The sequence below is a fragment of the Pleurodeles waltl genome, chromosome 12 (assembly GCF_031143425.1).
Source record: "Pleurodeles waltl isolate 20211129_DDA chromosome 12, aPleWal1.hap1.20221129, whole genome shotgun sequence".
NCBI lineage: Eukaryota > Metazoa > Chordata > Amphibia > Caudata > Salamandridae > Pleurodeles > Pleurodeles waltl.
The window spans coordinates 514,456,612-514,480,685 of NC_090451.1; the positions used below are offsets into that span (position 1 = coordinate 514,456,612).

General features: G+C 44.8%; 1 protein-coding gene across 1 annotated transcript in view; it reads right to left on the bottom strand.

The window, feature by feature from the left end:
* KIFC3 (kinesin family member C3) overlaps positions 1-23,229 on the bottom strand; it is a 308,219-nt gene extending 284,990 nt beyond the window's left edge. The window contains exon 1 of the mRNA XM_069217375.1: positions 23,004-23,229. The gene's annotated coding sequence lies outside the window, so the exon portion shown is untranslated. The remainder of the gene's footprint in view (positions 1-23,003) is intronic.
* Positions 23,230-24,074: the final 845 nt, after the last annotated feature.

The following is a 24,074-nucleotide window of genomic DNA, read 5'->3' on the forward strand; positions in this document are numbered from 1 at the left end:
TAAAATGTGGGAGCTGGACGCTACTTTCTGCTAACATTCACATCAAATAACAATTACTAGTCCTGTTTATAGGATAAGGCAGCTCTTACATCCCAGTCCAAAAAAGTGGCCTCTTAATATTTCTTGAAATGGGGTAGAGCAAACCTTCCTTCATCTACTGCTAAGGAAAGAGTGTCAAGCTGTGTACAAGGTTTTTTAATTGCCCAGATGAACTGTGGGAGCATTATATCTATTTCCTTGAAAAATGTTTGGGGGACTTTGATAATTACATTGGAAAAGATAAACAGGAAGAAAGGCAGGATCATCATTTTAATAAATGCCACCTGACCAATAATTGTTAGTGGAAGAGTTTGTCATTTCTGCAGAAGACCTTGGGCTTTATTAAGGGTGGACAAGTAGTTAAGTTGATATAGATCAGAAAAGTTGTGGGATACATAAAAACCGAAATATATAATAGGACGTGCGAGCTGAAAATGAGCCCGCATAGAGGAAGGACGGACAGATTCAGAGCTATTAAACAGAAGATCCTCTGACTTGGTGTGGTTGACCCTGTAAGCACCCAAATCAGTGAAAACCTTGATCTTCCCAAAGCCCCCCCCCCCTCCAGTCTCATCAAAAATGTACTTAACAACAGCATTGCTGGACCTTTTCCTTACAGACCAGGCGGGAAGCCTGCCCACATGCTCATTTTCTTCATATTGTCACTAGAAGCATGTGTGCTGATTAACTATTTCACAGATTAAATAGTAATCCCTTAATTTATCCCGGGCCTCTGTCGATCTGTGGGCGGCATCCAGATCATAAGTAGCCTGATAAATCTGTGCTGTTTGATCAATCTCCTGCTGAAGGCTGGGAGCTTTCTCCCTAAGTATTTTACTTTGGTGAGCTTTGTAAGAGATTACTTCCCTCCTTATGGAAGTCTTACAAGCTTCCCAAATATAAAATGTGGAGGCTGGTCCTTTGTTGCAATGGAAGAATGCAGTGACCGAAGCCTTGAGGATCGCTAACCACCCTTTATCTGTCAAAAGAGACTGGTCAAAACTCCATCGTGGTCGATGAACCCGAGCCCCTGGCATACATAGGTTGATCAAAGGAACCAAATGATCGGAAAAAGGATTGGAAACAATACACAAGCCACCCCAGGCCCAGTGAAACAAGATTTGTCACGGTTTCGGGTGGGTCTGATCAGGGCTCTGGTTGGGGCACCCCTTGAGGACACAGAATATCCCAAAGAGGTAGTGTACTGGGGCAGAAGAACAGCTAAAGGCATACACGGGAAAGGACAGCAATGGACAGGCACAGGAAACAGGAAAGTAAAAGCAGAGCAACCTTAGTGTGAACAAACAGGAAACAGATTACTAATGGACAAACACACAGGGGTTACCACTAAGGTTGCACACAGGGTAGGGCTCAGAACCTCCCACAGTGACAGGGAATGTCAATGCCTCTGTGCAGTTTGCTCTTACAGATAGTCACCCCGCAAGCCCCACAAAAAGGAAGCAGCAGCAGTGATTCGGTCTCTGGACCCTTAGAGCACAAACAAGGATTGTACTTACATACACAAGACAAGCCCTTGTGGGTCCAGTTGGAAACACCATGACAAGAGACAGGGAGCAGACTATGGCTGGAACAAGCAGGAACAGGGCAGAGAAACAGAAAGCAGGTTCAAGCTGAAACAGAACAGGAACAAGACTGGAACACCATCCGATAAAGGGTTAGGAACACAAAGGAAATCTAACTCCAATGCACGATGAGGATCTTGAGGAAATGGCTGTTTATAAGCAGTTCCAGGCTGCAGCAAACCCCTGGTGAAATCACATGACTGGGCTGCACTGGAGAGGTTTCAGGTGTGTGTAGTTTCAGACACTCGCAAGTCCTGGAGGAGAGAATCTAGTAAAAAGGAGCAACTGGACTTCTCCCATAGAACACAATGTATAGCAGAATCTAGGCTTTCCTGACTACCAGGCTGTGCATTATGGGATTTGCAGTCCCAGGAAGCAAATGTAATTCTGCAAAAGCATACCATAGTGAAAAGGGAAACAAACGGGAGTCAGAAAGTGACTCTAGATGAGTGTTCAAGGTGATTCCCAGGCTAGACAGTCCCTTTACAGCACTCCCTAGAGATGGGACGACTGAGTCCTAACAAGATTAGGATATAATCTATCCTGGCGGCCGTATTGTACCTTTTAGAAAAACAAGAAAATTCTAGCGCCTGAGGATGATCTACCCTCCAGACATCCACTAAAGTCAAGTGATGAATAAATTTTGCCAAAAAGGAGGATGCTCTAGGTTTGTTCTGCGACTTCTTCTTACGCAAAGTATCGAGTGTAATGACTAGTATAATATTAAAATCTCCTCCTACAAAGAGCAAGCCAGGAAGCATAAACCCTGAAGGGAACTTATTTCATCGTTAATGAGACCATAAAAGCTTGCAAACTGCATGTGATGATTTAGAGTTATTGTGCTGATTATAAGTCATCTTGCGTGTGGATCTTTAAAATACCTGATAAACCTCCCCGGGGAATTTGTGTTACTAGGTTGGCCATCCTGTGCACAGCGGCATTGGCTGAGGCAAAACAAGACTAGGAGATGAAATTGGGTAACTTAGGAATTTTAGCCTGGAGTTTTAAATGACTTCTGCAAGAGAATTATCCGAGATTGTGATGACCTTAACCAGTTAAGTATTGTGTAAAGTTTCACCTGCTTATTAGCCCCATTTACATTGCATGCAACAACCTTTAAGCTCCTTTCTGCCATTTATCTAACTAATTGTAATTGTTGCATGCGGGCAGACAGTAGTGACTTCTCTATTCTGAGTGTATCCTCTCAGTAATGCATCATATTCCCTATCTACTCCCTAACTAGCATAAAATATCCAAGAACCATCCTTGAACATATCACCTATTTTCCCACACCATAGCACAGCAAGCCCAACCTTCCAACAATCTCCCCTCCTTCTCCTGTTAAATCCCCACCCATCATAGGCCCTGACCTACCCAAGGGAACTCCCTCCCTTGAGACCCTGAAGCCCACACCCCACCCTTACCAACCCTCCCCCTAGAATGGTACGGCACTCCTAGGTTGCTTCAAAAAAGTAACAGCAAATGGTCCTGGGTAAGCTAATTGATCAAAATCAAGTACAGGAAGAGATTAATCGTATTATTCATGGCAGAACATCTTGCATTGCAAGCCGAATATTCAAAAAGATGACCCTAGAATAATGGTCCTACACATCCGTGAAAAAAAAAAAAAATCAAGAATTAAAGGTCTTGCTTTCTTATTGACTGCAAAAAGTTTTTAGCAAGGCCAACTGACTGAAAAATGTGTCTGTCCCTTAAAAATCACCAAGTTTAGACTGTTGAATTAAACCAGCAGGCGCCCCTTGTCTTTTAAAGCCAATCATTCCTATAAGTTCTTGCCTATGCCTAGCAGCCTGAAAAGAAGTCTTAAAAACTTGAAACGAGAAGTTATCAGCTGTTTTATAACTTTTCGTCCCAATAGCAGGAGACGGAATTTGTTCTTTGATCCTAAAATCACCAAAGCTTACTAAAATCCTGCGTGGGAGTTTCACATTGGAAGATTTTGTTGTGGGGACCCGATGAGCCTGCATGATTATTGAGTCAAAAGCGCCTGGAGTCTTGTACGGTAGAATATGCTTTCAGATAAGGTTGGAGATCTTATTAACAAAAGCCTCTGCCTCACAGTCCTACGGTACAACCACATATCTTAAGTCAGAGCATTGTGACCTATTTTCTGTTTCATCCAGCTTGATCTGGAGTTCTTCCAATTCCACCTGCATCTTTAGAATTTTGTTGCCATGCTTGGTGTTAGAGTCTTCCAGATCGGAAACCCATTGCGCCACCTGCGACAAGACAGTTGGTGAATACTACTATTGATTTGACCCAATAGCTCATTAGTTTCTTTAGGGGCTTCCTCGCAGGATAGTTTCATATCATGTAGGTCTTTTAAAGTCTCAGCGAGCATAACTTCCAGTGACGAAGGCAGACTTGATGTAGCCAAGCTCTGTGGCAGAGGCCGGGAGGTTGAGAACTGTGCAGCGGATACAACTTCCAAGAATGAAGAAGATGACCCCAGCTGAGAGCCAATTTCCATACCCTTAGAGTTGAAGGTGGTCTGAAGAGATGCTTGATTGGGGCAATCCCAAATATTCGTAGAGGTTGTGCCGAGGATAACAAAGTGGCCCGAAGTGGACTTATGCGACTGGAGCCCAATTTCTGAGGAAGCCCTCTCACTTCCCAGTCTGAGTTGGCAGCAGTAAACAAGGGATATGTTGGTTTGCATTTAGCACTTTCACTTGGTTGAAGGTTATTGCTATTTTGTTCCCTTGCCTGGCCACCAGAAAGGGGCTTCTCATGTTCAGTCCTTGGAGAGGATTGATACCTCTGTTGTTAACAACTGTAGATAGCCTCCAATGATGGGGATTTGGTCGAGTTCTGCGGTTTTAGGCTAACTGAAGAGACATCGATGGGTGTCTTCTGTTCTAGTGCTGCCCCACGTTGCGGAACCATTGTAGGGTCACCAGAACGGGCCTCCTTATTAGAGCATGGTAGGTTCCTTGGTTGCTGTGGAGGGCAATTTTTATGAGATTTGCGGGGGGATGGCTACTAGTTGAGATTTTGTCAATCCATTGTATGCAAGATGCTTCGTCCTCTTTCAAAGCAAATGGCCTGTAATAGCAAAGAGCTGGGGGGGGGAGGGGGGGGGGGGGGGCAAACGGACGCCAGAGACTCACAAGGGAGCACCGAGCCACATCTGTGCTACACAGACCTCTTCTGAAGCTTCCTTCTATCCTCTCCACCAGCAGGGCGCCCTCATGTCTCCATACTGGTTGCTTTAACCCATTATGGGCTTATGGATTTTAGGGTGAGCGGTTACTAAATTCAGTTTTTGAACCCCTGCAGAGGGGAACCGCAAGAATCATCTTGCCCCCGGGTAGCCTTTTCTGCACTGGATAGTCTCTCATACTGTACAATCCTGCGCGCTTCCCGAGGACCAGCCGGGGGAATCTATATATATTCCTTTCTCTCCTGTGCACTTCTTCATAGGTTGAAAGTCTCTTTCCAAATATGAGGCAGGGAGATCTTGAGGCCCAGTTGCTTAACAGGTGAGAGAGCCCAATCGCCTATTTGCTAGCACCCCCGCACCATCAGTTGACTTGCCACCGCAAGTGAGCGCATATAAAGCATGACGAGGAAGCCACACTCCCCGCTCTTTTTCGTGCATCTGGAACGACGGTCTCTATACCTCAGCTCCTGCTGCTTGATGTGCCTTCATGCCGCGCCATCCACTGGAGCACGCAGGAACCCGGTTGAGCCAGCACCTCTACGCTGGAGGTGGGGGGGGGGGGGGGGGGGGGGTGAGACGTTGCCTTGCTCCCCGTGCTGACCGCTACAAAGCCTAGGTAGCAAGGCGCGGCTCGGAGTTTCAATATCGACTGCCGGACTCCGCTGTCATGCTTTGACGCTTTAATCCGCTCTCGCAATATCGTGTATTTTCTCCTTGAACACTGGATCGTTGGTCGGACGCTCCGTCACAGCTCACCCTGCTGCCATGTTGCTGGACCCCTGACGCAACTAGTCATGGAGCATGACAGGAGTTCCACATGACTCAAACTCTTTCAATCTCCCCCCTCGACTTCTATCTAAGCAGAGACGGGTTCAGCTGTGAGACAGCCCAAAAAAATAAAAATCACTCTTGGTTTAATAAAATAAAAAAATCAGAAGTCTCCGACTCGAATTTGGTATATTGGCATATGTGCATACATTTTAAGTTATGTTCTTGCTTCTATGAAGAATGTTGTTTAGAGTCCTTTATAAAAGTAACTTCTTAATATGTTAAGAGATGTAATACACTTACACCTGGCCAAGTAACTTCATATGTTCTTTGCGTATTTAGTTTGTCTTTATATAGGGCTTACAAGGTCAGGAGGGTGCCTCGAAGCTCTAACAAACGATCATAAAACTATGAGGTCACTATAAGTAAAACTACTAATGGCACACTTTCTATAGTAAGTACATTTAATATGTCATTACTGATTTATTTGATTAGGCAAAAAGTAAATTAACTGTAGAGCATAGCTTCATAAAGCAGTATTTACATTGCTTAGTTTGTGTTTATTTCATGGCCGGTACGAAAGAATGTTTATAATTGCATACATGACTCATGGCTTGCTGCGATACATAGATGGACATGAACGTGTGCTTTATATATGAAAACGCTGTAAATCATATTTACAAGCATGAATGATATACATCACAAAGTTTGTATCTCAGCTGTGACTGCAAAGGAGGGGAATATGAGATTAGGATAGCTCATCCTATGAAGAGATGACAGTATTGCCTGTTGGAATTCGGTCCCCCTATTATATAACACTCCTCCTACTTTCCAGGTTCAAGAGGGAGCTGCTGGAGTCTCTAGTCTGGTGTTATATGAAGTATTAAACACGTGGATTATTCAAGGTTCTATAGTACGGGGTATCACCATCATCAGATTAGATTGGTTTTTAGGGCAAACTGATAGTGCCTAAAGGGCTGATCTGAAAGGGGAGTGTGGGAGTAGGGTTTTATCGCCGTTTGTGGGCCTGTTTTATAGGCTGATGGAGTGGGGGTTACTGCGGTTTTCTCTGATATTCCCACTAGCATCGCCTATAGCAAAAATATATACATGCATTCTCCCATACCTTACAAAACAACCATGCCGAATGTCTTTACATATTCAAAACTGCCACAGTTTGCAAATAGGGGCCATTTTTTCCCAGCTATCTGCTTTGCTAATAGTAGGCACTTTTATTTTGGTGCCTGGGCCCATTTTCCGTCCCAATTCGACCCTGACCTTCAGTGTGTATTTCTGTAGGCCATAGGGCGCACGTTATTAGGGCATGTGCCCCGTGGAGCTGCTCATGAAACCTGGGCCTCGAGCCTTCCATTAATTTAGTGAACCCGGCTTACTCGAGTGTACGAAACATAAGAAGAAATATGTGTGAAAGGACAGAATTCGTCAACGGTGAATAAGCGGAGTTGGCAGACACTGGAAGAAAACCGCAGCCATGATTATATTACCGGATATTGTATGGCTCACGTGACTTCATTTGACAAATTGTTGTGATGATACTGCATTTTGGCTGTACGCTACTTACTCTTCACGGTAATTTTTCTCGGTTACTAATTTTAGCATCAAATCAGGTTCTTAATCTTAGCGTACCAGTGAAGCGTTCACCAGACGGTGCGCGCGCAGACTCGGCGCCGCGCGGCGGATCTGGCCACGCGCCCTCGTCAGACCTTGGACTATCTGCTTGCCACGGCAGCGAAGAGCCGCAATCAGTTCAGCTGACTTTACATAAACCCGTTATCGCAGTTTTCAGAGGCCAGAGTCCAGCCACCACACACTTTCCCTCAAATATCAAAGCTAAGCAAACACAAGCACAGTTAATTGGCCAGGTGAACTGTTGTACACAACTGTAAGCATCACACTTTACTATGTCAATACCACCCCTTCGGCCTCGGTCTCTCCCTTGAGTTTGTCTGACTAAACAGGTACCTAGCTGCTACAGAGGCCTCAACTTTTACTCAAAATTAAATAAATAAATAAACAAACAACCACGCAGAAAGCCTGTCTCTTCCCTCTCTGTGGGTACCGTAAAAGGTCATTTACACAAAAGGTACGCTACTCTGCATTTCTGTTGGGCGGGCGACAAAGATCCTGTGGGTCAGGGCTATAGGTTTGTTGTACTGGTGCCTTCTTTAGGGTCGAGCCTGCTTTGCATGCGCTCGCGCATGCGTATCGCAGCGAGACGCTTTTGTATTTAGAAAAGGGCTCGGAGCCCTGTCAACTTCACGTCAGTGTTTTTTATTGGTTCGTGGGCTTGCCTAATAAAATCTGCTTGCTTTCATTAGTCGAAGGCACGCATACGTCATGCCTTTTCCGGTGGCTAGCCCTCCTCGAGCGCAGCGACCAAGTACAGAAAACATGCGAGACTCGCTGTTTTCCATCGGGCTCGTGGACTTCTTTTTCTCTAATTTACGAGCGCTATCTCGCTTGGCAGAAGTCGAGCGCTTTACATAGTTAATTTCACCTTTTCGGGTTATGTACATAAAGGCACTTTTGCCCGATAGGTGAAAAGTCGGGTTAGGAGTTTACAACGCGATCAGCTCTAACATGAGCAAACGCGAGACCCGTTGCATTGCAAATGCTTGTTTTATGTGTGGCCTGATGAGGCTGTTGCGTGAGGAAAAGAAACGCCCCTCAGGCCCCCTCTAGTGTTATCCGCTCAATGCTGGATGGCTACTATACAAGCACGGGGACTTCAGGGCGCTGCGACTGGCCCTGCCACACGGGGCGCTGGTTTACGCACCTGCTGCAGAGTCCCTTGTGCGTCCAGCTTTCAAGCAGCAATAAAAACGTCAACATAACTTTTGTGAGTATGGTTCCTGCCAGAGAGAGAGAAATCAGTTTTGTCTAGTGGCAGTTTTGACTCATCATAAAGAAATGTCCAGGGTTAATATGCCTGATGGAAAGAACAGATCTGTATTTTATGTGGGTAGCCCAGTGGATTAGTAAAACCAGCCTTTACCAGAGGGTTAAAACAAATTAAATGTATGCAAGAGAAGGGCTATGAAGAAATGAGGGTCCCTTTTGTTGGGTGGTCGTAAGGAAATCCAAGGAGGAGACGGGGTGGGGCGGCACCAAAAATGATTGTTGCACCGGGCCCCACGGGCACTAAGCCGGCCCTGTATGCAAGCATCAAAGAAGCTAGGTGTGTCAACCGGTCCAATAAAAGGGACCACCGCAAATAGTGACTGGCTGCTTGTGCCATTGCTTTCTCCTCTTCCACAGATATTGGGGCCACCAAGGCAGCTCACAAATAAATAGCTGTTGATGAAGATAGTCTAAGGCACGGGTATCTGATGGCTAAAACTTGCTCACCGTGGCCAGGGACTAGGCGGCAATAAAGATGTGGGACTGCCAATGTACCAGCAACACGGTTATGCCTCCATCTTCAAACAGCCTGAACTGGCAAATATGATCGCACTCCCGGAAATACTCCTAGTTGCCATGAAAGAAAAAGCACGGAAAATACATTAAGAGAAAATGCATCTACTAAGCCTAGGGGCACGTCCCGCTCACCAGAACGGTGAGCAACTCCAGCACCAAGAGGGACTGCAACAGCACTGGGAATACTGCGCAATCAGAAGGCAGAGTGTGGCTAAAGTGCGGCAAGGAAACCAAGAACGTGGCACGCAGGAGATGGCTGGAGTAACCAAGAGATCCATCAAGTATACATTTGGTTGGGTTATGTAGTGGGAGAGGGGTGGAGGGTAAACGTGCACTGCCAGAGGATTTTGACAAAGTGGACAAGGAGGTTTACATCATCTCAATGGTCCTGAAAGGTCACAAATCCCCCCAACGTACATCCAGAGTGCCAGAGGTCCAGCCAAGGGACAATCATCCCAGCCAGACCTCTGCTTCATATCAATTGTGTCCCACGAGTCTCGAAGCCGGATCTCGATGCAGGGAACCACCACCCATAATCACACCGAGGCACAAAGCAGAAAGAGTCCTAGCCTTTCATCAGGACATAAGAACAGGAAGCAAGAAAAACAAAGACCATTCCCTAGAGCTGACCTATAGGTAAGCATATTAGATTTCATTTTTTCTCATCTTTTAGGGAGGGCTGCTTCTAGCTGAAAGACTGTACCGAGCACTGCCTTACAGAAATGATACACGGGCTTACAACCCGGGACAATAAATACATTTCTAAAAAGCAAGCGCCCAAAACGACTAGACAGCAGATTTGCAATCAGCAAAACTACCACTGGCCTACCAGTCCATAACCCTAACAGACACTTGTAGTTGTCCAGAAGTAAAAACCTTCCTTGCAGGACATGATCAAACACACCCAAAAAAGTGCTTGGTGAAGCACTAGATGTAGACATTCTAGAGCTTATACTGTACATTAAACGATGCCTGTGAACGCTGGCCGTAGCTTATCAGCTGTGCAAACATGGAAATTATCGGATCCATTCATATGGAATTTTTCTAGTCTCTTTTGTTCCAGCAATACATGGATAAAAGAACACCACGTCACAAAGTGCCCAAACTGGTAAACACAGCATTGCTTTCTAATGTGCGCCTAATGGGTGCTCACCTAGGGTCACACATCCCCTTGGAACCAAGTGGCTATGGAAACCAGCTCATTAAGGAAATTCTCCGGACTTCAACCTGAGTTCAGAGCAACAACTAGAAACTAAAGCCGGCCCAAAGCCAAGTTCTCACTGTTTCAAGAGCAGCTAGCGTGGTCACTTTGTCCACAGACCTCCCTCCCCATCATTGCACTGAGGATTTTATTTCGGTGTATGCCATAGGTATGTCTCCAAGTTATTCTATTAACTGTACGAGATTCTTGGATGAAGTATATGAAGATGGAAAGACCATACATGGGCTGTTGAACAGCTGGTGTACCTAGGCATAATTTGGACATCACAGCACCGAACAGTCACCACCACTCACAGTGGTCATAACATACACGACCAACAAAGAGTTCAAATTCAAGTATGAGAGGGAAATGAGAAACATATCCATAGCCCATATAGCCAAGTTACTTTACAAAAGTCTGATAGGCCCAGATTGCGCGCCATTACGCATTTTTCTTCATTAAAGTCACACAAAAGCTCATGCTTGAGGAACGTACGAACTGTGGATGGAATCCCCTTTTAAGAAGGTACAGATACGTGACAATCACCTACCAAAAGGCAACGTCAAGATGTGAAAGAAGAAAAGTGACAAGTGGGGATAGGGATGGAACTAGCTATTATGGGGTTGTGTTACCTACACCTCAGTAAGACTTTCAACCAATGGTGTCTAACAAAGAAATGAAAACAGGACTCTATCTATATACATATATAGTCAATGAAAAAAGAAAAACATTTTTTTTTACAGGGATATTATACTTAGGTTCTGAATTTACTTGCCCAAAACCTCAGAAATTCAGCAGTTATAGTTAGAGTTATTTCAATTAATTTTAACTCGCCCCCTAAGGTAACTATAACTCCCTCCCTCACAATGCACAGTTTTCTGATCAATAATTTTATTGTAAATGTTGCAGTGATAATATCAAAGATGCCATAGAAGGTGTCACCAGTGATTTAAAATGTGGAGTCATTAGCTGGGCATGGCAAAGGCCCGAGTTATAGTTACCTTAGATGCGCAAGTTAGTTACTTGATGTAACGAACTGCTGAATTTCTAAGGTTTTGTGTGAGTAAATTCAGAACCTAACTATAACGTCCCCCTAACCTTTTTTTTTTCTTTCACTGAATTTCTATGGTTTTCTTAGCATGCACAGACGTGAATATAAGCAGCGCAACGCAAAGCCTTTGGCCATGCGTGGCGGGTTTTGGCCACAGGGCCTGGCCTAAGGCCAGGTCCGGCGGCCATCACTACTGCATGGCCCCAAACCCAAACTGCGCACGGCTACAGTGTTTTTTATTTTCTTCAAATTTTCTCTGAATTCACGAATCCTTAGTGGATTCGCAAATCCGACAAAAAAAATAAATAATAAATTGGGAAATTTTTGCCCACGAGGGGTCCCCTAGTGACTCCCTATGTGTCCTATGGGGTCAGGATACCTGTATCCTGACCTCTTATGTGTTTTTTCTATTGTCTTTTCCCACTCAAGCTTATGCGACCAACAAAATGGCAGCCACAACTTTTCTGACAGGTTGCGGCCAGCCAATCAGGGCCTTCCTTTTCCGAATCCCCAGAGCTAGATATCTATATAGTTTAAAACTCTAATATCTCCTAAATTATTAAACGGATTTACACCAAACCACAAAAAGCATGACCTGTGGAACATAATCTAGCTTTGTGCCAAATTTGATGTAATTTTGTTCCATGGTCCGGGCTGGAGGTGTGTCTAAAGAAATGAAAATCCACATAGACAGAGAATGGAGGAAAAGTGTTTTGGGGACCCCCCGCTTTATGTCAGCCCTGGCTTCGCAGATCACCCTGAAATTTTCAAGACAGCAGCTGAACTGACCAAAGTATAAGTTTTGAATATCTCGTCAAGATTCGTCAAGCGGTGCTAAAGTTATTGGCAAAACAAAAAAACTCTCTGTCTATGGAAAAAATGGTCCTAACTATAACTACTGTGTCGACAAAGCTAAACTTCTCTGAATGGCTGTAATGACAGCAAAACACGTATCATGGGGTTGCTTTTATTCATTTCAGGCTGGTTGGGATGGTATTTTGCTAATCGAAAGCTGTAATACTGTGCCTGAAGTGGTAAAAGTATTTTGTCATGTTTCAGCTCAGCTATGACAGCACTAGATAATCCTATGCTTAAAGACTTTGCTCTTAAAATGGCAAAAGACTGCCATTTTCTAGCTCGGCGTGGATGGTACTGTGCTAATCCTATGCTTAAAAACTTTGCTATAAAAACAGACATTTTAAGTGAGCAGATTCAGAGTGTCGCTCGTGTTGTATCTGCTCTATACAGGAGCTACTCTCCACCGAAACTTGAGAACTACCCAGAGTTACTTGCTGCTTTTTTGCATACATCTCCACTGAAAAAAAGGGTAAAAAGATGTTAGAGTTAGGTATAGTAAAAACATCTTACTGTACATTTAAAGAAAAACCTCAAATTCACTCCCCAAAAAATAAATTAAAAAAAAAAAGTTTAAAGTGACGTTATACTTAGGTGAAAATCTCACTAAAATGTAATGTTCTAAACTAAAAAAAAAAAAACATTGGAATTCTATAGTTATAGTGAAGTTATATAGCAACTGTAACTCATGATGCCCTCACCATGCATGGTGTTATCATCAATGATGCACTATAACATGTTATGAGTGATGCAATATGTTAGGTCGTAACTATATATGAGAATTTGATTCAGTATCATATCTATCATAATGTGAGGGATTACAGGGAAGACTGGAAACATCCGCTTGTTCCACAATGTAACATTATTTTCAACAAGTCTTTTGAAAACAGACAGCTAGAACTGTCTGTTGGGAAAACCTAAAAATACACCCTTTTTTGGTTTAGAAAGTTGTATGTAAAAGAACCAAAGGAAACCTGCATTGTTTTGTTTGGGAAAGGTGAAAAATGTGCATCGTTTTGCTTCAAGAGCAAAACTGAACATGAACTGACTCGCCTGTTAATAGAAATAAATGTGCGCAGTACTATTCAGCAATATTCCTCTGTATTCCTCTGCCACAATCCTAACTAAGAGTCCTACAATCTGACACACCTAGTGTAGGAAAGTACCATCTTGCCTGGCATGTTATCCCCATTTTTCACTGTATATATGTTGTTTTAGTTGTATGTGTCACTGGGACCCTGCTAGTCAGGGCCCCAGTGCTCATAAGTGTGCCTGAATGTGTTACCTGTGTTATGACTAACTGTCTCACTGAGGCTCTGCTAATCAGAACCTCAGTGGTTATGCTCTCTCATTTCTTTCAAATTGTCACTAACAGGCTAGTGACCAATTTTACCAATTTACATTGGCTTACTGGAACACCCTTATAATTCCCTAGTATATGGTACTGAGGTACCCAGGGTATTGGGGTTCCAGGAGATCCCTATGGGCTGCAGCATTTCTTTTGCCACACATAGGGAGCTCTGACAATTCTTACACAGGCCTGCCACTGCAGCCTGAGTGAAATAACGTCCACGTTATTTCACAGCCATTTTACACTGCACTTAAGTAACTTATAAGTCACCTATATGTCTAACCTTTACCTAGTAAAGGTTGGGTGCTAAGTTACTTAGTGTGAGGGCACCCTGGCACTAGCCAGGGTGCCCCCACATTGTTCAGGTCCAATTCCCCGGACTTTGTGAGTGCGGGGACACCATTACACGCGTGCACTACATATAAGTCACTACCTATATGTAGCTTCACAATGGTAACTCCGAATATGGCCATGTAATATGTCTATGATCATGGAATTGCCCCCTCTATGCCATCCTGGCATAGTTGGCACAATCCCATGATCCCAGTGGTCTGTAGCACAGACCCTGGTACTGCCAAACTGCCTTTCCCAGGGTTTCACTGCAGCTGCTGCTGCTGCCAACCCCTCAAACAGGCATCTGCCCTCCTGGGGTCCAGCCAGGCCTGGTCCAGGATGGCAGGACAAAGGAATTCCTCTGAGAGAGGGTGTTACACCCTCTCCCTTTGGAAAATGGTGTGAAGGCAGGGGAGCAGTAGCCTCCCCCAGCCTCTGGAAATGCTTTCATGGGCACACATGGTGCCCATTTCTGCATAAGCCAGTCTACACCGGTTCAGGGACCCCTTAGCCCTGCTCTGGCGCGAAACTGGACAAAGGAAAGGGGAGTTACCACTCCCCTGACCTGCACCTCCCCTGGGAGGTGTCCAGAGCTCCTCCAGTGTGCTCCAGACCTCTGCCATCTTGGAAACAGAGGTGCTGCTGGCACACTGGACTGCTCTGAGTGGCCAGTGCCATCAGGTGACGTCAGAGACTCCTGCTGATAGGCTCCTTCAGGTGTTGCTAGCCTATCCTCTCTCCTAGGTAGCCAAACCCTCTTTTCTGGGTCTCTGTCTCTTGGGATTCCTTAGATAACGAATGCAAGAGCTCATCCGAGTTCCTCTGCATCTCTCTCTTCACCTTCTGCCAAGGAATCGACTGCTGACCGCGCTGGAAGCCTGCAAAACTGCAACATAGTAGCAAAGACGACTACTGCAACTCTGTAACGCTGATCGTGCCGCCTTCTCGACTGTTTTCCTGGTGGTGCATGCTGTGGGGGTAGTCTGCCTCCTCTCTGCACTAGAAGCTCCGAAGAAATCTCCAGTGGGTCGACGGAATCGTCCCCCTGCAACCGCAGGCACCAAAGAACTGCATCACCGGTACCTTGGGTCTCCTCTCAGCACGACGAGCGAGGTCCCTTGAATCCAGCAACTCTGTCCAAGTGACTCCCACAGTCCAGTGACTCTTCAGTCCAAGTTTGGTGGAGGTAAGTCCTTGCCTCCCCAAGCCAGACTGCATTGCTGGGAACTGCGACTTTTGCAGCTACTCCGGCCTCCGTGCACTTCCGGCGGAAATCCTTTGTGCACAGTCCAGCCTGGATCCACGGCACTCTAACCTGCATTGCACGACCTCCTAAGTTGTTCTCCGGCGACGTGGGACTCCTTTGTGCGACTTCGGGTGAGCACCGTTTCACGCATCCTCGTAGGGCCTGTTTCTGGCACTTCTGCAGGTGCTGCCTGCTGCTGAGAGGGGTCCTTGTCTTGCTCGACGCCCCCTCTGTCCCCTGACGCAATTGGCGACATCCTGGTCCCTCCTGGGCCACAGCAGCATCCAAAAACCCTAACCGCACGATTTGCAGCTAGCAAGGCTTGTAGGCGGTCTTTCGGCGGGAAAACACTTCTGCACGACTCTCCACGGCGTGGGGGATCCATCCTCCAAAGGGGAAGTCTCTAGACCTTGTCGTTCTTGCAGAAACCTACGCTTCTACTGTCCAGTAGCAGCATCTTTGCACCCACAGCTGGCATTTCCTGGGCATCTGCCCATCTCCGACTTGCTTGTGACTTTTGGACTTGGTCCCCTTGTTCCACAGGTACCCTCGACTGGAAATCCATCGTTGTTGCATTGTTGGTTTGTGTCTTTGCTGCAGAATTCCCCTATCACGACTTCTATGTCCTTTGGGGAACTTTAGTGCACTTTGCACTCACTTTTCAGGGTCTTGGGGTGGGCTATTTTTCTAACCCTTACTATTTTCTAATAGTCCCAGCGATCCTGTACAAGGTCACATAGGTTTGGGGTCCATTCGTGGTTCGCATTCCACTTTTGGAGTATATGGTTTGTGTTGCCCCTATCCCTATGTGTCTCCATTGCATCCTATTGTAACTATACATTGTTTGCACTGTTTTCTAATACTATTACTGCATATTTTGGTATTGTGTACATATATCTTGTGTATATTTGCGATCCTCATACTGAGGGTACTCACTGAGATACTTTTGGCATATTGTCATAAAAATAAAGTACCTTTATTTTTAGTATATCTGTGTATTGTGTTTTCTTATGATATTGTGCATATGACACTAAGTGGTACTGTAGGAGCTTCACTCGTCTCCTAGTTCAGCCTAAGCTGCTCTGCTAAGCTACCATTATCTATCAGCCTATGCTGCTAGACACCCTATACACTAATAAGGGATAACTGGGCCTGGTACAAGGTGCAAGTACCCCTAGGTACTCACTAAAAGCCAGTCCAGCCTCCTACACCTAGACACTGGATAGTAGTAGCAAAGATCAAAGAAAAGTGTATGTTTTAAATGTGGAAACTTGACTCCTTTTAAAATATCTTTAGTTTGAGGTGTAAACTCAGTTACTTTTAGGGCTTGCCTAAGACAGCGCAAGCGCTGTCTAATACGAGACATTGTTTTCTAAGTCTGGGTTTAATGGTTGCTTATTTCGTACCATTAGTTTGCGTCATTGTCATTCACTTTGGCTTGCTGCTTATTGGTCAGCTGCTGTAGGCTTCCTTCCTCTTCATCTGTTTGTATCACACGTAGAGCACTGGACGCATTACTTGTGTCCTTCCACTGCTCTTTTTATTTTTAAGGTGCTACTTTATTCTTTGTGTTTAACCACTGTACCAGAGTGTGTTTTTCAGGTGTCTCCCTCTCGCCCACCAACACTCTGCTGTTCATCATATTGCCCCAACCCATCGTCCAGGGACAGCTTTAGTGCTGAAGGAGACCAATGCAAATCTTTTTTTAGGCACCTCCCATGACCATCTCCACAGATTCCCTCATTACCACACGCCATCAGTGCCCCTCATCTCTCCATAACCCTCTCTCACATGTATTTCATTTGTTGTAAAACGCTGTTTGGGGTTGGCTTTACTAAAAAGGTATTTGTACCCAAACAAATTTTACAAACAAGCATAAGGAACAGATAATGAAAGACAGTGGAAAAAAAAAAAAAAAAAGTCCTAACCTCTACTATGCATCTTGCATGCAGCTCTTTAATGTCATTCATAAGTCACTGTGAACTGCAAGTAACAAAAGGATCTGTGTGACAAAAGCAGTAGCTCCCTTAGCTAGCCAGTGATCTGCACAGAACACACTGTTTCTCACCTACTTTATGATGAGTCAGACTGCCACTACACAAAATTGGTTGCTCTCCAGCAGGAACATTAATCTCCGGAGTTATCTTGACCTTTTTATTTTTGTCTGAAATCTGCTGGAGACACACAACTCTGCAGCAGGTGCTTGTAGACCCATAGTTATTTCTAAACGCAGTGCCCCCCAAGGTAAGTGCCAATACATCAGTTGTGCTAACCTAAAGCCGGCCCTGCCATGTCACTCCGAACTGTTTTTTGCACCCACCTACTGTTTCTACATTGTCTGTTGCCCCTCGCACCCCCTCTTGCTCCGTTGTCTCCTTTATCCGTGTTGCCTCTGCCACCCACGCTCTCTCCGTTGTCCATGCTGCCCACCCCACAAACAACAAAAAGCCGCAACATAGCCGCATCATATTCCTTCCCCTCCATACACTCCTTTGACAGTGTTGCCCACCCACACGCCCCACCTGCCTCTCTCTTGCCTCCTGCCAGCAATAACAAGCATTTGCAATGCAACAGGTCTCGCTTTTGCTTGAGCAATTAGCACTGTAAACTCCTAACCAGACTTTTCTTGTCACATAAGTTGAAAATAAAACAGTTTCAGATAACTAACTGGACTTTTCTTGCCATATAAACTGAAAAGTAAAAGTTTCACATAAGCGAGCTGACGGCCGCCATCAGTGCACAGCAGACACACAAACGGAAATAAAAGTTCACTTGTAGTGAAACCTATCGGTAAAAGTGCAAGGATCCATGTAAGCGGCAAAAGTGCAATTATCTACGTAATCGGCAAAAGTGCAATTATCTACGTAACAGGGTCGATGTCATGCAAAGCGCGTGACTTATGCCCAGCGAGATCACGATGCGAAAAAAAGAGAAAAAGTAGTCCAGAAACCGGCCGGAAAATGTGGAGCCTCATATGGTTTTCAGTACTTGGTTGCTGCGCTATAGGAGGGCTAAACACTGGAAAAGCAATGACTTATGCATGCCTTTCACTAATGAAAGCAAGCAGATTTTAAAAGCCAAGCTCACGAACCAATGAAAGAAACCGATGTGACATGGGGGTCGTTTTGAAGCCGAAAGAGAGATTACAACACCGGACGGAACGCTTTGCACTCGCCCATAAAAAGTGCTTTGGCCATGCCAGCGCTGGCTGTCTAATATCCTTATTTTTTCTTGTTAACGTTCAGCCATGTTTCACAGCAAAAGCGCTGGTGTTTAACAGGACTAAAAATATTGACAAAGCCAATACCTCACATAGATGTGAACTACTGGCATTTCCAATACTCTGAAGTGTAAAAGATATACTTGTGATTTATAAACAGGAAAAAATGGCGTATGTGTTTATGTTGGTGAGAGGGGTGGGTTGATGGAGTGTACTTTGTGTTTTCTATCCTAGGGCAGGGAATACTCTAGGGAAGTTGTTCCATATAGTGAAGCTACCCATTTGTCCATGCCCTATCTGCTAATGCGTGCAAGAAAAACAAGCATTTGCAATGCAACGGGTCTCACGTTTGCTCATGTTAGAGCTGATCGCGTTGTAAACTCCTAACCCGACTTTTCATCTATCGGCAAAAGTGCTTTTATGTACGTAACCCGAAAAAGTGAAATTAACTGTGTAAATCGCTCGACTTCTGCCAAGCGAAATCGCGCTAGGAAAATAGAGAAAAAGTAGTCCACGATCCAACAGAAAACAGCGAGCCTCGTATGTTTTCTGTACTTGGTCTCTGCTCGAGGAGGGCTAGCCACCGGAAAAGGCATGACGTATGCATGTCATCCACTAATGAAAGCAAGCAGATTTTACTAGGCAAGCCCACGAACCAATCAAACACACTGACGTGACGTCAACAGGGCTCCGAGCCCTTTTCTAATAACTAAAGCGTCTCGCTGCAATACGCATGCGCGAGCGCATGCAACGCAGGCTCGACCCTAAAAAAGTGTTCCAAAACTGCCATCATTTCAGTCTACTCACTTGGATCTAACTCGGTGTCTCTTCAATGCATGTACGAACACTGTACACGTGTGGTACAAAATGTACAGCATATTTATAGGCTCCACCAACATTTCAAATGTCAAAGAGCATCAATACTAGCCGTATTTCCAGGCTTCCCCGGAGCAGTGGGTTTGAGGCACAGAAAAACCCAATACTAGTTTCATTTCTGTGCTTCCTTTGACACCCGGAGGGCGGCGGTATTAAAAACACTGAAGCTAATAGTACTTCCAGTCATGAGTCAATTCACCAAAATGTCAGGGGTAGCAGAAGTGACATCACATGTCCTTTGACACGAATTACATCACAGGAGGTAAGTTATGCCATCCTTGACTATTTCTATACCCAAGAGAAAGCATAAACATTCGGCTACTTTCAACAGTATTTCTAAGCTTTCACTCGGATTTCGAGGGAGTAACAAAGACTATGCATAACCCGAAATGGCAAAGCCAATAGCTCGGTTATTGGGTGCCAGACTTTTGGCTTTGTCTGTCAGTTCTGTTTTTTTTCTCGGTTCGTGCAAAACTTCACTGATAAGGACGCTGCTAAGCCTTATCAGTCAAAAAGAGAAGAAAGTAAAATGGTCAGAAAACTAAATTATTTTTGGTGCCAAAAAGCATACATTACCATGGTGGTCCTTGGCACTGAAGGAAACTACTTGGATAACGTGAAGTGGATGTGCTCCTTGTTAAAGGACAGAACACTGTCACTCACACTGAAGTTTGTGAATGGCTGAAGTGAGCTGACCCATCACCCCTTGCTGTAGTGGGCAGAAGAAAAATGTGAACAACATAATAACAGACCAGTGGATGAAGAGAGCTGTCAGAAGAATATTATACATCTAACTTTGGTGGTAAAATCAAAAATGTCTTGACCAACATCAGACCAAAAAATATGCATTTGACAGTGTGTCTATGCCGTCCTTTGAAGTTACTTAATACATCAGGGGGAATCTTGATCCTGGACGTAAGGCAGTGGTTATTTTATTAGATCTTTCCACTGCATTCACCACTGTGTCTGATAAAATCCTTATGAAGTGATGGGAGAAGGCAGGAATAGGGGGGCAGAGCCTTAAACTGCTTATCGCGGAGACAACAAGACTTCTTTTTAAATTTTAAAATTGCTATTCACATCCCAGTTCAGAACTGTAAGTTGTGGTGCCCCCCAGGACTCCGCTTTGACCCCCCTACTCTTTTTAACATCTATGTGGCCCCAATGGTCCAGATAGCACGAAGGTGGGGTCTGAATATCATATGCGGACGACACAATTTATGTTTGTTTTTCAACAGCTTGGCTATTCTGTGGTTGGCGATTTACACCGCTGTTGCAGACTGGATGTATAACAGCTGTTTACAACTTAATTCCGACAAATCTGAAATTGTAACATTTTGCACCCTTCCCCTGTCGATGCTATGAGGCATTGGCCTCCTTCGCTTGGGCAAGCACCCACCCCATTAACTGTTGCCATGAATCTAGGGGTGTTGACGGATACAGCTTTATCTATTAAACCCCATGCTCAGGCCACAGCTGCCACTTGTTTTGGGCTTCTAAAATCATTAACAAAGATCTAAAAATGCCATCCTCTAGCCACCTGAAAGGGGATTGGACACTCCCCGATTGCTTCCAGGCTAAATTACGACAATGTTACCCACCTTGAGGTTTCTCGGGACCTGCTCACTCGGCTTCCAGAACGTTACAGCCCGACTTGTATTAAACATTCCAAAAAGTCACTCTATTAGGCTAGGTCTAAAGCACCTTCATTGGCTGGCAGTTAATTCTAGCATTAGATTCAAGGCATGCTTGGTCACGAACGGAGCATTTTATCAGAACAGCCCTATGTGCATTCAAGATAGGATAGAAATAGTTCTCCCTACTAACGCACTCCCTTCAGTAAATCATAATTTGCTGTATGTCCCTAAAGTGCGGAAAGCTAAATCTGGTGGCTGAACTTTTTTTCTTTTCTAGCCCCTAGTCTCTGGAACGCCTTACCACCGTATCTTCAAACTATCCTGAGTGAAAGTTTGTTGAAGGTTCAACTGAAGGCCTTCTTGTTTCGTCAACTGTTATTTCGGCCTTTATTTCCATCACCGTCATAGCACCAGGATGCTTCTGATGAAGCAACAACTGCTTTTATACATTTTTCTTCATTTATTCCCTCTGCTTCCAAGGGGAGGCCCATATATAATCGTAACCCTTTGACTATAGCACGAGGCATTGTTTGCATGCCTTCCCTATATTTCCAGGGGGCATGGGGATATAGGAAAGCTGTAACATTGACCTTTCTCCTAGTTTGGCTTGAAACGAGGACAATATTTTACAGACATGGTCAGGATTTAGATCTTAAAGTCAGTTAAAAATAACACACACAACGTTACTCCCTTTTGTAATTCACTTAAAACATAAATACAGGAAAAATACAATTAAAATGTGTCTTGCCCATATATAATCGTAACCCTTTGACTATAGCACGAGGCATTGTTTGCATGCCTTCCCTATATTTCCAGGGGGCATGGGGATATAGGAAAGCTGTAACATTGACCTTTCTCCTAGTTTGGCTTGAAACGAGGACAATATTTTACAGACATGGTCAGGATTTAGATCTTAAAGTCAGTTAAAAATAACACACACAACGTTACTCCCTTTTGTAATTCACTTAAAACATAAATACAGGAAAAATACAATTAAAATGTGTCTTGCCCATATATAATCGTAACCCTTTGACTATAGCACGAGGCATTGTTTGCATGCCTTCCCTATATTTCCAGGGGGCATAGGGATATAGGAAAGCCGTAACATTGACCTTTCTCCTAGTTTGGCTTGAAACGAGGACAATATTTTACAGACATGGTCAGGATTTAGATCTTAAAGTCAGTTAAAAATAACACACACAACGTTACTCCCTTTTGTAATTCACTTAAAACATAAATACAGGAAAAATACAATTAAAATGTGTCTTAGACCTGCCTAGTCTATCTATAAATTAATAGTAATGCAAAAAAAAAAAAAAAGACAGAACTGACTTGCTAAAAAAGTTATCTCACAACTAGCAAGATCGATAGGGGCAGAGGGAAAAACAGAGACACTGGAAAAGGACGACGAATAAAAGAACCTTCAGGGGCGAGAAAAGGGTAACAGAAGTGGAGAGTGGTGTGGAAAGCCTTTCCATTTGGCAGCTCCGACAGGACCCAAAAACGTTTAGGCCCCTGCACTTAAAATTTTACAAAAAAGCATTGAGCACAATGCACCTCACCCGTGCCAAGCAACAAAACACGGGTACCCACACTCCGCTTGCAGCTAGTACGCCCAAATAGTAAACTCGTTTTACTCCGGTAAGGAAAGCACAGTTAACCCAAAACAGAACGGTAAAGAAACACGCCGGCGACCGAAAATCGCCACAATCACCACCATTTAAGGGGGCATTTATTAATCTATGAAAAACATCCCGTTCCACCCCAAATTCAGTCCGCACCCGTACATGCAGAAGCACTGGGGAGTGGCGTTACGGAGGGGAATCCAACTGTTCACGGGCCTCCAGTTCTACCGAAGGCCCATGAATAGTTGTGAGATTACGGGAGAGCAGCCTAGCAGTCAGTGCGTCCTTCGTCCAAGTGCAAGGACGGTAATGCGCCCCCGGTTGCTCTTCGAAGTATTAAAAACATCAATATTCAGGGTACAGTAGGCCCACCTGGGCCCCGGTGCCATTGCACCTGCTGCACCAATGGAAGCTATCATAGCTTAGCTATGCCCATTATATCGGAGTCTCAGGGTCCCTTCGTCACATTATGCGAGGGATCCCGGATTTCTTTACACAACCCATCACAAACACAAGGGGGTCTTACTCCGGTTCCCTGACGGAACGAGGCGCGGTTTGTTGAACATGAAAGAAACCACGAAGGCCGGTCTCCTTACCTGCACTGTGTCTCCTGAGGCCGCCTCCAGGGTTGAGTCTGAAACTGGCGCGGGGAGAGAAAACTGAACAAAACTAACACGGGAGAATGACGACCCGCAGGCAGATAACCCCGGTGCAGTCTCAACGGAAGTCCCCGGGAGCCACAGAGAAAGGGCAGGCACTGTTAAATTCTGAAAGACACTGATACTCTCCGAGTATACAAGGGCCTCGGAGAAAGTAGTCCGTCCCCGGCCCAAAGTGTATCTGCGACTCAGGTGGGACGCAGTCTGTTAGAGGGAAGGGCTGGCTACACACTCCCACCAATGGCATGGCTGACCTTGTACCCCACCGCCCCTTTTACAATAACGCAGGCAAGGCATTCAAGGGAAGCAAAGCACGGTGGAAGGGCAGATTTTTTAAATTAACGAGTCCTCCAGGTTTACTTCTGTTGTATGTTTATAGGGCTTCAATACCCTATCCCATGTACATGGTAGTTATACTCTTGCGGTTATTCCATGCCATTCACCATGGAGCAACCTTTCTAGCTATCCACTTTTCGTTTTGCAAATCGCAGTATTCACTTGTGTTTGCTGAGTAGAACTGAATCAAGACTACAACTCCCATAATGCACTAATTTGTAAAGCAAATCCCTGAACTAGAAACACGGTGCTCCCTGGTGACATGAAGCCAGCCGGTTACTCCCTTGCCAGAAACCCCATGTAGTGACCCCCTTTTCATTAGTGCCATGAAATGCGGGCATTTTCAGGCAGTTCTGTTTTTTTGCAAAAGCCCTAGGCAAGCAGGAGTATGGAGTCGAACTACAAATCCCAGCTCGCCTTGTTCTGGTGGCTGAAAACCAGGACTGGCTGAATGCCCCTCCACCACCGCACACAAAGACAAATGGGCAGCTGACATTTATGCACATATAACTGGGTACAGGATAGCAATTTACTCTTTACGCATTTCCCATACAGCCTCCAAGCAGAAATGTGAACTCTGCTGAGAAATCAAAGATCCTTCTTTTCCTCGATATGGTACTTGTGCAATCAGTAAAGGAGCCTGCTGCCCTTGACGCTAGCTTTACTCTGTAG